An 11,043-nucleotide genomic window follows, 5' to 3' on the forward strand; every position below is an offset into this window, starting at 1 on the left:
TATACACTGTTGGCTATATTCTTAATTGTATCCAATTTATAAATCTGCTACCAGAAATCTGGCAGAGCAGCAGAGGTGCACACAAAGGTGCTACTATTCCTTCACCCCCTTTAATTTCAAAATGTTGTTCTCTATCAGTGGCGCAGCAGAATAGCTGCAAAACCCGGCCATGTAAGAAGTAGCAGGACAAATTCATCTGTCTTCAAAAACTTGAAGATACATACCCAGGAGTTTCAGTATGAATAATAAGTGTGTTCAGAATAGGGATGTTCTCTTTCTTCCAAATTAAGGGGATAAGCTTGGAGACTTGAAAATCCAAAAGCTCATTAAATGTTCTGTTCTATCCCTATGTTAAGATTCTACAAGATAAAAGCAATAGTTGGAGAAAATGTAATACTATCCCTAGCAATGTCTAACTGCTCTTTTTAGGGTTTAATAAGGCAACTATTGCTCCAATTAGTGGTTGAGCTTAGAAAATATTCTTGTAAGATTTTAGTGACCTGAAGTTTAAAGCACAACCAGTTCAATGTATAAAAGACATAGTAATACCTTTCATCAAATAAAAAGTACAGCAATATTTTCCACTACACCCAAATGCAAAAATTAAAAACAGTGTTAAATTTGTCTCAACTGTGTAATAGCCTACTAGTCCTATATTACATGTTGTGAAGGAAGAGTTCAGATGATTTCTTCAAAGTCACTTAGCAAGTCTGCTACTGAATCAGAATTAGACTACTTTTTTCCTAATGTTGTGTCTTATACTTTAACCTGTAGGCTGTATTTTGCCTTTCAATAACAGTAAGGAAGGCTTCCAGAACTAAACTTTTCACATGAACCTGTGAAATCCAGTAACCTCACTGTTACCTCAAGCCAAAAGCAGCTGTTTTTAAGGAGCTGCTCATCCTCAGCACTTATATGGAGCATTAAATATCCCTGACACTTTGCTGCTTAGAGAAGTAAAGTTTGCACTTTCCCTGGGAATGTAGCTTTATCCATGGCTCTTATAGACTGATCTACTTGCAGAGTCCTAGGGTAATATAGGATATGGACTTCTGGAGGTCGTCTGTTTTAACCCATCACTCAGAGCAAGGCCAGCTTACATCAGGTTGCTCAGTGCCTGGTCCAGTGGAGTTTGAATATCTCCAAGAATGGAAATCCCATCATCTATCCCATCACTATGACAGTGAAAATATTTTTTTCCTAACACCTAACTGGAATTTCCCATGCTGCAGCTTATATCCGTTGCTTCTTGCCCTATAGCTATGCACCTCTGAGAAGCATCCATCTCCATCTGTTTCTACTGCCTCTCATGAGGTAGTTGGAGAGAGCAGTAAGATCTGCCTGTGCTTTTGGTAATGCAGCCCAGGATGCGGTTGGCCTTCTTGGCTGTCAGGCCTCATGTTCCACTTCTCTACCAGGTACCTTCTGCTCCTTTTCTGCAAACCTGTTTTCTAGACAGGCAGTGCCCAGCCCATACTGTTTCATGGGCTTATTCTCTCCCAGGTGCAGGGCTTTGCATTTGCCTTTGCTGACTCTCATGAGTTTCCTGTCAGCCTATTTTTCCAGCTTGTCCAGGTGCCCCTGAATGCCCTTAATCCCTGCCATTGAGTGTACCAGCCACCTGCCCTAATTTGGCACCATCCTCAAACTGGCTGAGTGTGCAGTCTGTCCCATCAGCCAGGTCGTTAATACAGATGTTAAACAGTATTGACCTCAGTATCAGATGAGAAACGCTGCTAGTAGCTGGCCGCCACTTCAACTCCATACCATGGATCCCAACCCCTTGAACCTAGTGAGCCAGCCAATTTTCCACCCAACCTACTGTCATCCACCCAAGCCATATCTCACCAATTTGCCTATAAAGATGCTATGGAAAATTGTGTCAAAGGCCTTGCTAACGTCAAAGTATACAACATCCACTGCTCCCCCCTCATCCACAGAGCCAGGCATAACATCATACAAGGCAATCAGGCTGGTCAGGAAGGATTTGCCCTCAGTCAGTCCTTCCTGACTGTTCCCAATCCCCTCATCTTTTATGAGCCTGGATACTATTTCCAGAAGATTTGTCCCATAACCAGTTGCCACCGCCTTCCAAAGATGATTGAGAGTATCCTTCTAGCAGTAACAACAACTCTCAGCAACCTTGGATGAACACCAGGTCCTGTGGATTGGGCCCTGTGGGATGTGGGCTGTGAGCAGTCGATGGTGTTGGTGGCCACTGGTGAAGGCGTAAACAAGGCTGACATCAGGCATGGAACCTCCCCACCATGCCCACTGTTTGCATCACAAGGGCTGGCAGCCCTGCTGCAACATTTCCCGAGGCTGGATCGCTGCAGGCACAGACATGTCCATGCTTCTGCCAGGGTAAAACATCCCTCAGGTAGGCAGTAAAAAATATAGCAGTAAGCCAACAGCTGTTGCTCATCTGCTTGATTTTGGGAGTAATTTGTCCTGATGGCTTGACCATGCCCATCAATAAATCACACCAGAAACCCAAAAGCCTTCAACTGTCTCCTTAATCTTTACAACAGAAACCTGCCCCATTCATACTATCACTTCCAGAGAAAAGCAACAGAACTGTTCCAAGTCTCCCACTAACTACAGAACCATGAAGAGAGAAAAAAGTTTAAGCAAATATGTAGTCAATACAGTAACTTTCATGGCTTTTCTCTTCTATTCTCTGTCCAGTTCTTTTCTCTTGTGTGCAGATAGAGTCTTACAACATAGCAAGGTGAGGATTAAGGATAAAAGGGTAGCAATGGAGCAAAATGGGACAGGGAAAGGGTGTGGGGGCAGGTGTGAAGACAAGGTCACTGTCACCAGAAGAACAGACAGCACCTCCTGACCACCTGTCTGCCTTTCATTCTCTTTCCTGCTCCTCCCCAATCTTATTCTTTCAGATGAGAAATATTTGACTCTTTTTCAGCTCGACAGTAGCAACCTTTGAAGGGTCAAAAGCATATGAACATGACAATGCATTCTCCCAATTCCTAAATGGCTGGAGAAAGTTATTACAATCAGAACAACATCAGAGCTTGGCGGTTGTCACTTGAGTTATCATGGCCTTTCTCTAGCATTCAGAAACTACGTATTAACGGACCAGATGTTCAACCAAATATCTGTTCTATGTGCTACGCCACACCATAGGCTGCAAAACCCTTTCATGCTCCTATAATAAATGTCTGATGCATTGTGAAGAAGAAAATACTAGCAGTATCAAAGTGCTGCTGGACACAAATGACTTCAGCCAGTGAGTCTTCAGCCAAATGTTATTTCCTACTCTGTGCAGTACAACATCTCTGTGAGGACTACAGTTGCATCTGATGAAAATGGGAGTTGTAAACATATATCCTTGGTGTGTTGTTGAGAGCAGATCAGAGGACATCTCTTCATTGCTTCTGAGTATCTCTTTGAGCAATGAAGAGGAGGATAATGGATAAGCCTTTGAGAGAGAGAAACAGAAATTGCCCATTGCGACTTTTATCATTCCAGGAATGTTACGCAAGTGAGTGAGTGATACAGTACAGCCAAAATTGAGGAAGGCTGCAAGGAGACTGAAGAGTTTAAGTATCAAGATGTCACCCCAACTTACAAGCAGATGTCTTCAGTAATTTGTACAAATTTTCTCTATGTTCATAGACCTGACCAGAAGTATTCAGTAAACATGGTAGATGCTTGTTGTTTGCATTGAGTTTTTACTATTTTATCCAATGTTTTTCCCTTGGAATCAAAGTTTAGTGAGACAGTGATAACTATTAAGGTCTCAGGATCATGTGTAGACTATGTGAACACTGAAAAGATTATTGAACTTCTTCAGAAAAGCCAATGAATTGCCATGTTAGAGGAAAAAGTGAATAATTTCTGCTAGAATAGGGCGCAGTTGATTTTAGCTGACCTTTACTAGCCAGAAGAGGCATGTATCTGTTTTACAAATATTTCTTGTATCTTCCACAAGACAGAAGAGCAGCAGGCAGCGGTCAAGAGCAGCTGCTGAAGCCTTGAGTTATCCACCTTGGCAACAAATTCTCTGGAGGGTTTATCTTTCCCGTAGTGCAGGATGACATGTTTTTTGCTGCAATGTCTGAAGAACAAAGTTGGTTGGTTGTGCTGTGCAATGCTGTGCAGAGAATAAAATATAAAGCATCTTTTGCTTCTGCTATTGTGGTGGCCATGTTTGGGAACAAGTTTGACTATGGGCAGACAGAACTAGTTTTGAGGCAATGACAATCTATATTCTGCCATTTGGGTTTTCCAGTGCAGTTTATCAGTGAAATGTGGTCAAAGTCTCTGGTCAGCAAGGAGAGGGAAGCAGCTTAGACACAAGAAAGGTAGACTACATACTAGAAGCAGTGAAACCACTCAGAGCAAGAGAGATGTCCTGAAATTTTACAGCATGTCAGCTCCTTTGCTGCAAAAGTGTGTGACTTACTTTTGCAAAGCAAGGAACTCCAAAGCTTTCTGTGTTGGAGTCACCTCTTGTCTGTCTCCTCTCCTGGAACAAGCACAGATGTCTTGGTCTGCTGGGAGGGGGCCAACCTTAAGCAATGGACCATGCCTCTGGGAACTGTCTGAGGTGAAAAGCTAATCCCAGTAAGGCATAAAAATATCCCTATTTTTATCCCAGTTCAGATGCTGGCATGTGGTTGTCATGGTTGCGAAATCTAGCTTAAAAAAAAAAAACAGGAAAATCAAGTCTTTCCAACCACATGGAAGAGAAGCGAAAGTACTTTAAGCACCGTGTCTACTAAAAACAAGATGCAGGCATCCACTACGTGAGCATTCATGGCAGACATCCTTCTCTGAGCAGACAGACTTGGAAATAACAGAGGATTTTTAAAAAGACCATTGAATAAACAATGAAATTGCACTTTTGAAAACTCATGATGAATACAGAGCAGTGATGAAATCAGATGTGGGTTTTTTACCCATACACAAGCAAGAAATCTCTGGATAAATGAAATTAAAAGGACCATTCAGCTGCCCAAATAGGACAGACATCTGTACCACAGAACAGTCAACCTTGCCTTGTTCAAGTGAGGCCCTCTGCATCTGGTGACCACAAGATTTCACCTTCCTCTAGAGGATGGGAGACCTGTCTTGTGAGCGACTGCGAGCGGTAGTCCAGTACTTTCACAGGGTGAAGTACATGGTCTGTAAAGAGCCAGTGATGTCTCAAAGAAAGAAGACAGCCACAATGGAGGCATGAAGTCAGGAATATGACACCACTGAGACTGCAAAATCAGGCACTCAAAAGTCAGGGAATGGGGAAATCTGAGCAGAACAAACCCAACTCTCTCTGTCTAGGCTTTTGTCAGAGACAGCTTCCTCCATTTGGGAGACAGCATTTCCGATTTGCTAAATGCTGGGAGGATGGAGAGGGGGAGAGGGCTGGCACTACAGCCACCAGCAAGCTGCTAGGGTTAACCAGATCTGTCCGGGATGCTCAGCCTGAAGACTGTGCCTCCCTTACTTGCCTCAGTCACACTGTTTTGGTGATATTTCTAGGAGATCTGATGAATGGGAAGACCAGGCTGATACTTTCTGTTGAGTCAGCTGAACATTGAGCCTAAACATATTTCATTTGAGCTATACCTGCTAAAATTGAAATCGTTGTGGATGTGCTCGGGGGCTGGCGTTCAGCGTGAGAGCCCCATAGCGCTGGCTGCGTTTCGTACATTGTTGAGAGGCGGTCGCTGCCTGACAGAGCCCGCAGTGTGAGCTGGCAGTTAAGGTAAAGCTTCTTCAAGGAAAGAGCTCTCGCTGTTTTAAATTGAGCCAAGCCAACATCCTCCTAATTACCTAGGCCTCTTGTCTCACCTCCCACACCATTACTGCTTCAGTCAGTGACCCTCTGTACTACCTTGTCTATGGGAAAAGAGTCTTAAGGCTTCACTCCCACTGCCTCTGTAGTCAAGACATGGCTTCCTCCTGGACAGCTGGATGCCATTCCCATCTCTAGGTCTTCTCAGAAATGGATGCAAAGCCAAAAGTATTTAATCTTAGGCAGCTCTTGGGTTTTTTTCTCCCTATCCTTTTACATGCATCTATTCACACACACGTGCATACACAAACACAGCAATGTCTTGGTTTAGACAGACTTGTTCCATAGTCCACAGCTGAACATAACTGAATACAAGTTTTAGAGGTCTGAACTAAAAATAAACACTCCCTGCTAACACATCACACACCTACACAACTAAAACTGCATGCTAATGATTGTAACAGCCAGCTTTCTAGTTCTCGTTTTGCAGTCACGGCAGTGGACTTCCAAAGAAGACTTCAGTGCACCACACTAACCCATCCCTAGAGGCTGACAGGGAGAAGAACATCCCTAAAATGCAAAGAGGCACAAAACCAAACTACATGATGAATCTAAAACAACAACAGCAACAACAGCAAAATCATTCTTCTGTTTAAAATTAAACTGAGAAATTCATCTGGGGACTAGTGGAAATAACGCCAGCTCCAGCTGGTCAGACACGGACTGCAGCAATAATTTGGTCCAGGTTATTGAATCCCGTATATTAGCATGTAGCACCGCATCTACCTTTAGCATCTGTAGTTCCTCAGAGACTGTATCTGAAAAATGACAGCCTAGCTGGGCTGCTCGTCGCAGACCTCAGTAATAGCATGCCAAAGATGTCGTGAGCCAGTAGCTTGCTGTATGAACCCCTCCAACCACAGCTGCACCACGGGTTTTGTCCATCACACAATTTTTGTTGAAAGAGTTGAAAGTTTTGACATTGTAGTCTTCTCCTATAGAAGTATGTGGTTTAATTGATGAGCTCATCAGTTTATTTAGGTTAGGGTGTCTCTGTGGTTAGTCTAAGTAGAGGTATACAGCATAAGATACCATTTGCTGGTTAGCAAGAGCTCTGAGGTGGTTTGTTTCATGAGCCTGCTTGTAGCCTATGCCAGTGTGAGAATATATCTGGCTTCACAACTATGTATCACTTCTAATCACTATCTTCAGCTCTATCTGCATAACCTTGTGGATAGCATCCTGGCTTTCCTGCTGTTCCCTGCGCAGCTAATTCTTCTGTCACTCTCATGTACTTTTTGGTGGGCCTACTGTGATGCATACTAGAAATCTCAGAACTCATGTGACGTCAAAAAATATTTAGTTTTCAGATTCCACTGAGACTGCCTCAAGGGAGAAGAAAAACTCCCTGTTTGGCTTTTAATATATAGTCCATTTGTTCATTAAAGCATTTAACTGATTGTTACTGAAGTGCTGGCACACTGCATTTTCTGGTTGGTAAGAGTTAGCAAGGAGCAAGCCAACACATTTTTAGTCTTTGCTATGTTACTACTGAATGTTGATAGCTTTTTCAAGGCCCTATCTGCATCTGTTTCCCCTTTTGGGGAAAGAAAGTCCCGGGCATGTATTTGTTAGCTGGAGCTTGTAATTGAGTAGATTAATGATTTGATTGGCATGATATAAGGCCCAATTTTAAAAGCACACAATTAACTTTAAGCACTAATATTCCCATTCAAGTCACTCATTATTCCTTTGCTTAAGTGCTTTGTTGAACTGAGTCCTGAATATGAAGCAGCCCTGAGTTATAAAATTAATTGCTTCTCTGCCCCAGGAGCTTAGCCGCTTTGCTGACAGAACCAACACAGGGAAATTATATACACCGCTCGCAATGAGAATTAATAGCGCAGCTGACATGACTGGTACCTGAGAGAATGACCATCAGGAGAAAGAGATTTCAAAGCAAAACTGAAAAATAACAAGCCAAAATCAATGAGCCTTACTTCTCGCTGGGGTGCCTGGCCGGTTCAGGTCCGGTGAGCTGCCAAAGGATGCGACCCCTGAGAGCAAAACCCTGCAGCCAAGAGAGCGGGGGCCGGGAGCTGTCAGACGGTGGTGGGGTGGAGGGAGCAGTGCGAGGAGCGGCCCCTCTGCACCGCTTGCTCGGCTCCTTGGGGCTGTGCTCATGCAGCGGGAAGGCGGCAGGAAGCCCGCACCAGTGAGCTCAGGCACCATTGCTCGCCCCCGCCTGCCCCGCTCGCCCCACGCTGCACGCTGCTCGCCCCTCCGCCACGCTGACGGGGGGAAATGGTCGAGGACACTGTGGAAATTCAACCCACCTGCACCAAACTGTGGATGCAAAAGCCACGTCAGGGACAGTGCCACTGCAGGGATGGTGGCAGGGCTTTTTCAGCTGCGAGCAAAACTAAGCCTTCTTGGAGAAATACAGAGGCAAGATGCTGCGTAGTGTCTGTTAACGAAGAAATTATTATTTTATGCCACCTCACTGTACCCAAGGGCCTTGGGAGGTTGGATGTGGTAGATATATCTGTAACCATGTTTGGAAAAGAGGAGTTCATCTTCTGCAGTCAGGGAGCGTGGCCCTCCGACCTTAGCTTTTACTTTCTACGCCAGGTTTTTCTTCATTTCCTTCTTATTTTGCTGTGTTTTGTTTCTGGCTTGAGTGCAGGGTCCACCTTTTGGGGGGACGTGTAAATAACTCTGGCTGGCAGGGGTCCACCTTTTTGGGGGATGTGTAAATAAGTCTGGCTGGCAGGATGGTGTGAAGGTGTAGAAGAGACTTCTGGGGTTTTTTTTGTGAGTTCTTGCCAGGTTTGTCTCTCTGCTTGCTTGGTCCACAGTGGTGAATTTTGGTGAAAGACTGTGCAGGAACAGTGCAAGCATCCCTCAGGGCCCTCTGACCCGCCACTCCTTCCCCTCCACAGTGCAAGTATTTACAGGGTAATACAGAAGACGAACTTTTGTAAAAATCTAAGGTAGTTTCTCTGCCTGGATGGCCAAATTGAGGAGACTCAAGGCACATAAAGTGGCTTAAATAATGCGGCTTTTAGAGAGGAGAGGATGCGGGATGTCATCCTCCCTAAGAGCAAAGCGTGAGTGTCTGGATTAGCTGGGATTATCCCGCATTTTAGAGATGATATCTAAGTGTACAGTGTTGTGTGAATCCTCCTTCATCCTTGTTCTCATGTGCTCTGTCCAGTAAAAATTTGGTTTATGTCAGAGTTTTCACACTGCCAGACTGAGACGCCTGCGTTTCCTCTGGCACCCTGCATACATCCCCACCTCTTGCCTCTCACCCCGTAGACACTCTTGTTCATTTGGAGTGAGCCGAGGAATTTTGGTGTTATGCCCAGCTGCGCGGCCATGAGTCCTGCCCATAGACCCTTGCAGGGCTGCAGGCTGCACCCACAGCAGCAGCCAAGCAGTTGTAGCACTCAGAAGGCCAGCTGTCCCAAATCTGTCCCTCAGTTTATATCTGTCATCCTTGCCGTGAATGCCAGAGGAAGAATCCCTTTCCTGTATAAATAGGGCAGCAGAGCTATCCGTGGGAAACTCCTCCAAAACCTCCTTTCCTGCAGACCGTTTTGTCCTTGAAAGCCTGTGCAGAATTTCAGCAGAGCTTTTTGTGCTTGGGATCAAGAAAAAAAAATGAAAATAGTGTCACAGCCTCACCCACTACTTCCTTCTGCTGAGCAGGGACTGAGTGAGCTGCCGCAGCCTCCTCCCTTGCAGCATCCCTCTGGGCACGGGTACGTAGTCCTGTGCCTGTGGGATCCTCCTAGCCAAAGCCTGGATAGGGACCGCTCTTTCTGGCCGAGTCCCTTACATCCTGTATGATGGCCTCGAGCCTATTTGTGCCCAAATGCCCTGCCTAAAAAGGGAAATAGGGATAAATTCAGCAGTTACAGTACTAAAATTAAAATTAGACTTGCCATGGGTTAAAAAAAAAAGAGTCAAGGGGTTTTGTGTTTGCCTTTTGCAGTTTTATGGCAGTCGCTGCTATGAAATAAATTGTATTGCTCTGTTAGAGCTTGGTATGAGGATTGGTTTTCTACCAGCCTGTCTCAAAATCCAAAAAAATTTAGTATTACAAACATATAAGAGACAACCCACTGTGAGGTCTGTCAGGCATGAAGAATTTGGGAGAGCAAATCACATAGTCCACCTGAGCATCTTGTTCCAGCTCTGCAGGAGATGGGACATGACACAGTGTTTAGTGCGAAACAACGGATTTTTTTGTGCAATGTTTTTGTAGGAAGATACCATTTTCAGATGTGACCTTAACTACAGAGTGCGAAGACAGATCTCAGCAAGATGGTTTCCAAACTTCTTGACGAAAACAAGCAGCCCCTCAGCAAAAACAGACATTTCAAGAGGTGAGTGTAGTCTGAGCAGATTCTCTCATTATTGTGTCTTCTAGAACAAGCAGAAAGCAAACAACTTCTAGAGTATTTAGCGTAATAAGGTTGCGAGGTGGACATTTTCTGGTGTCACGTAGGCCTGAGCAGAAGTACAGGCACTTCCCACTCAAAACTCACCAGGAAAACACAATTTCTTTCCCTGATTTTGTCAACTTCCTTTTTCTTGTTAGGCTACAATAAATGCAAGATAAGGTTGTTCCCTATGTATTTGGTGCACCTACTTCTTGGCCAAGTCAGACAATGAAAAAGCGCAGAAAAAGATGAATGCAATAAAAAATTTTGGGGAGTTCATCAAAACCTCTCATTGGTCGAAAATGAGATTAAGTTGGTGTTACATAAAACGGCTTGATTCAGTTATTCCGTAATCATCTCATGTAACAAGAAAAAATGTAGGGGGGGGAGGAAAGAAATGCAAGAGGTAAGGTGAAGTTTGAATTTAGGTTTTAATGCTCTCGCTCCTGCCTTGCCTGTTTTCATGTAACCAGAACGGTGGCCTAGGCTGTGATCCTTCACCTGACACTGTAATTCTGTAGTTTTCAGACATCGCCTGTGCATCCAAGGACCGAGATGAGACAGAAAGATGTTGCAGGCTTCACTTCTGCAACGGTCAAGAAAGAACTGGAGTGGCAGACAGAGGAGGTGGGACAGGGGCTGCGAAGGAGTCTCTAGTCAAGGACCCACAACCATCTTGTAGTGCCTACAGCTGAGTCATGGTGAGACCATGGGCAAGTCACTTGTACTCCCTTGGTCTCACTGCAGTTGGCAGAATCTTTCTGGGTGATTCAAAATGGATTTCATCCTCTGTTTCATGTGCTTTTGGGCAGGGAACATGCATACAATCAC

At 44.5% G+C, this 11,043-nt stretch overlaps 1 long non-coding RNA gene across 1 annotated transcript in view; it reads left to right on the top strand.

Annotated features, from left to right (window-relative positions):
* Window positions 1–10,102, top strand: part of LOC142405672 (uncharacterized) — a 66,113-nt gene extending 56,011 nt beyond the window's left edge. The window contains exon 3 of the long non-coding RNA XR_012774271.1: window positions 10,035–10,102. This is a non-coding gene — a long non-coding RNA (uncharacterized LOC142405672). The remainder of the gene's footprint in view (window positions 1–10,034) is intronic.
* The last annotated feature ends 941 nt before the right edge of the window (window positions 10,103–11,043 follow it).

This window comes from Mycteria americana, chromosome 2 (genome assembly GCF_035582795.1).
Source record: "Mycteria americana isolate JAX WOST 10 ecotype Jacksonville Zoo and Gardens chromosome 2, USCA_MyAme_1.0, whole genome shotgun sequence".
NCBI classification, from domain to species: Eukaryota; Metazoa; Chordata; class Aves; order Ciconiiformes; family Ciconiidae; genus Mycteria; species Mycteria americana.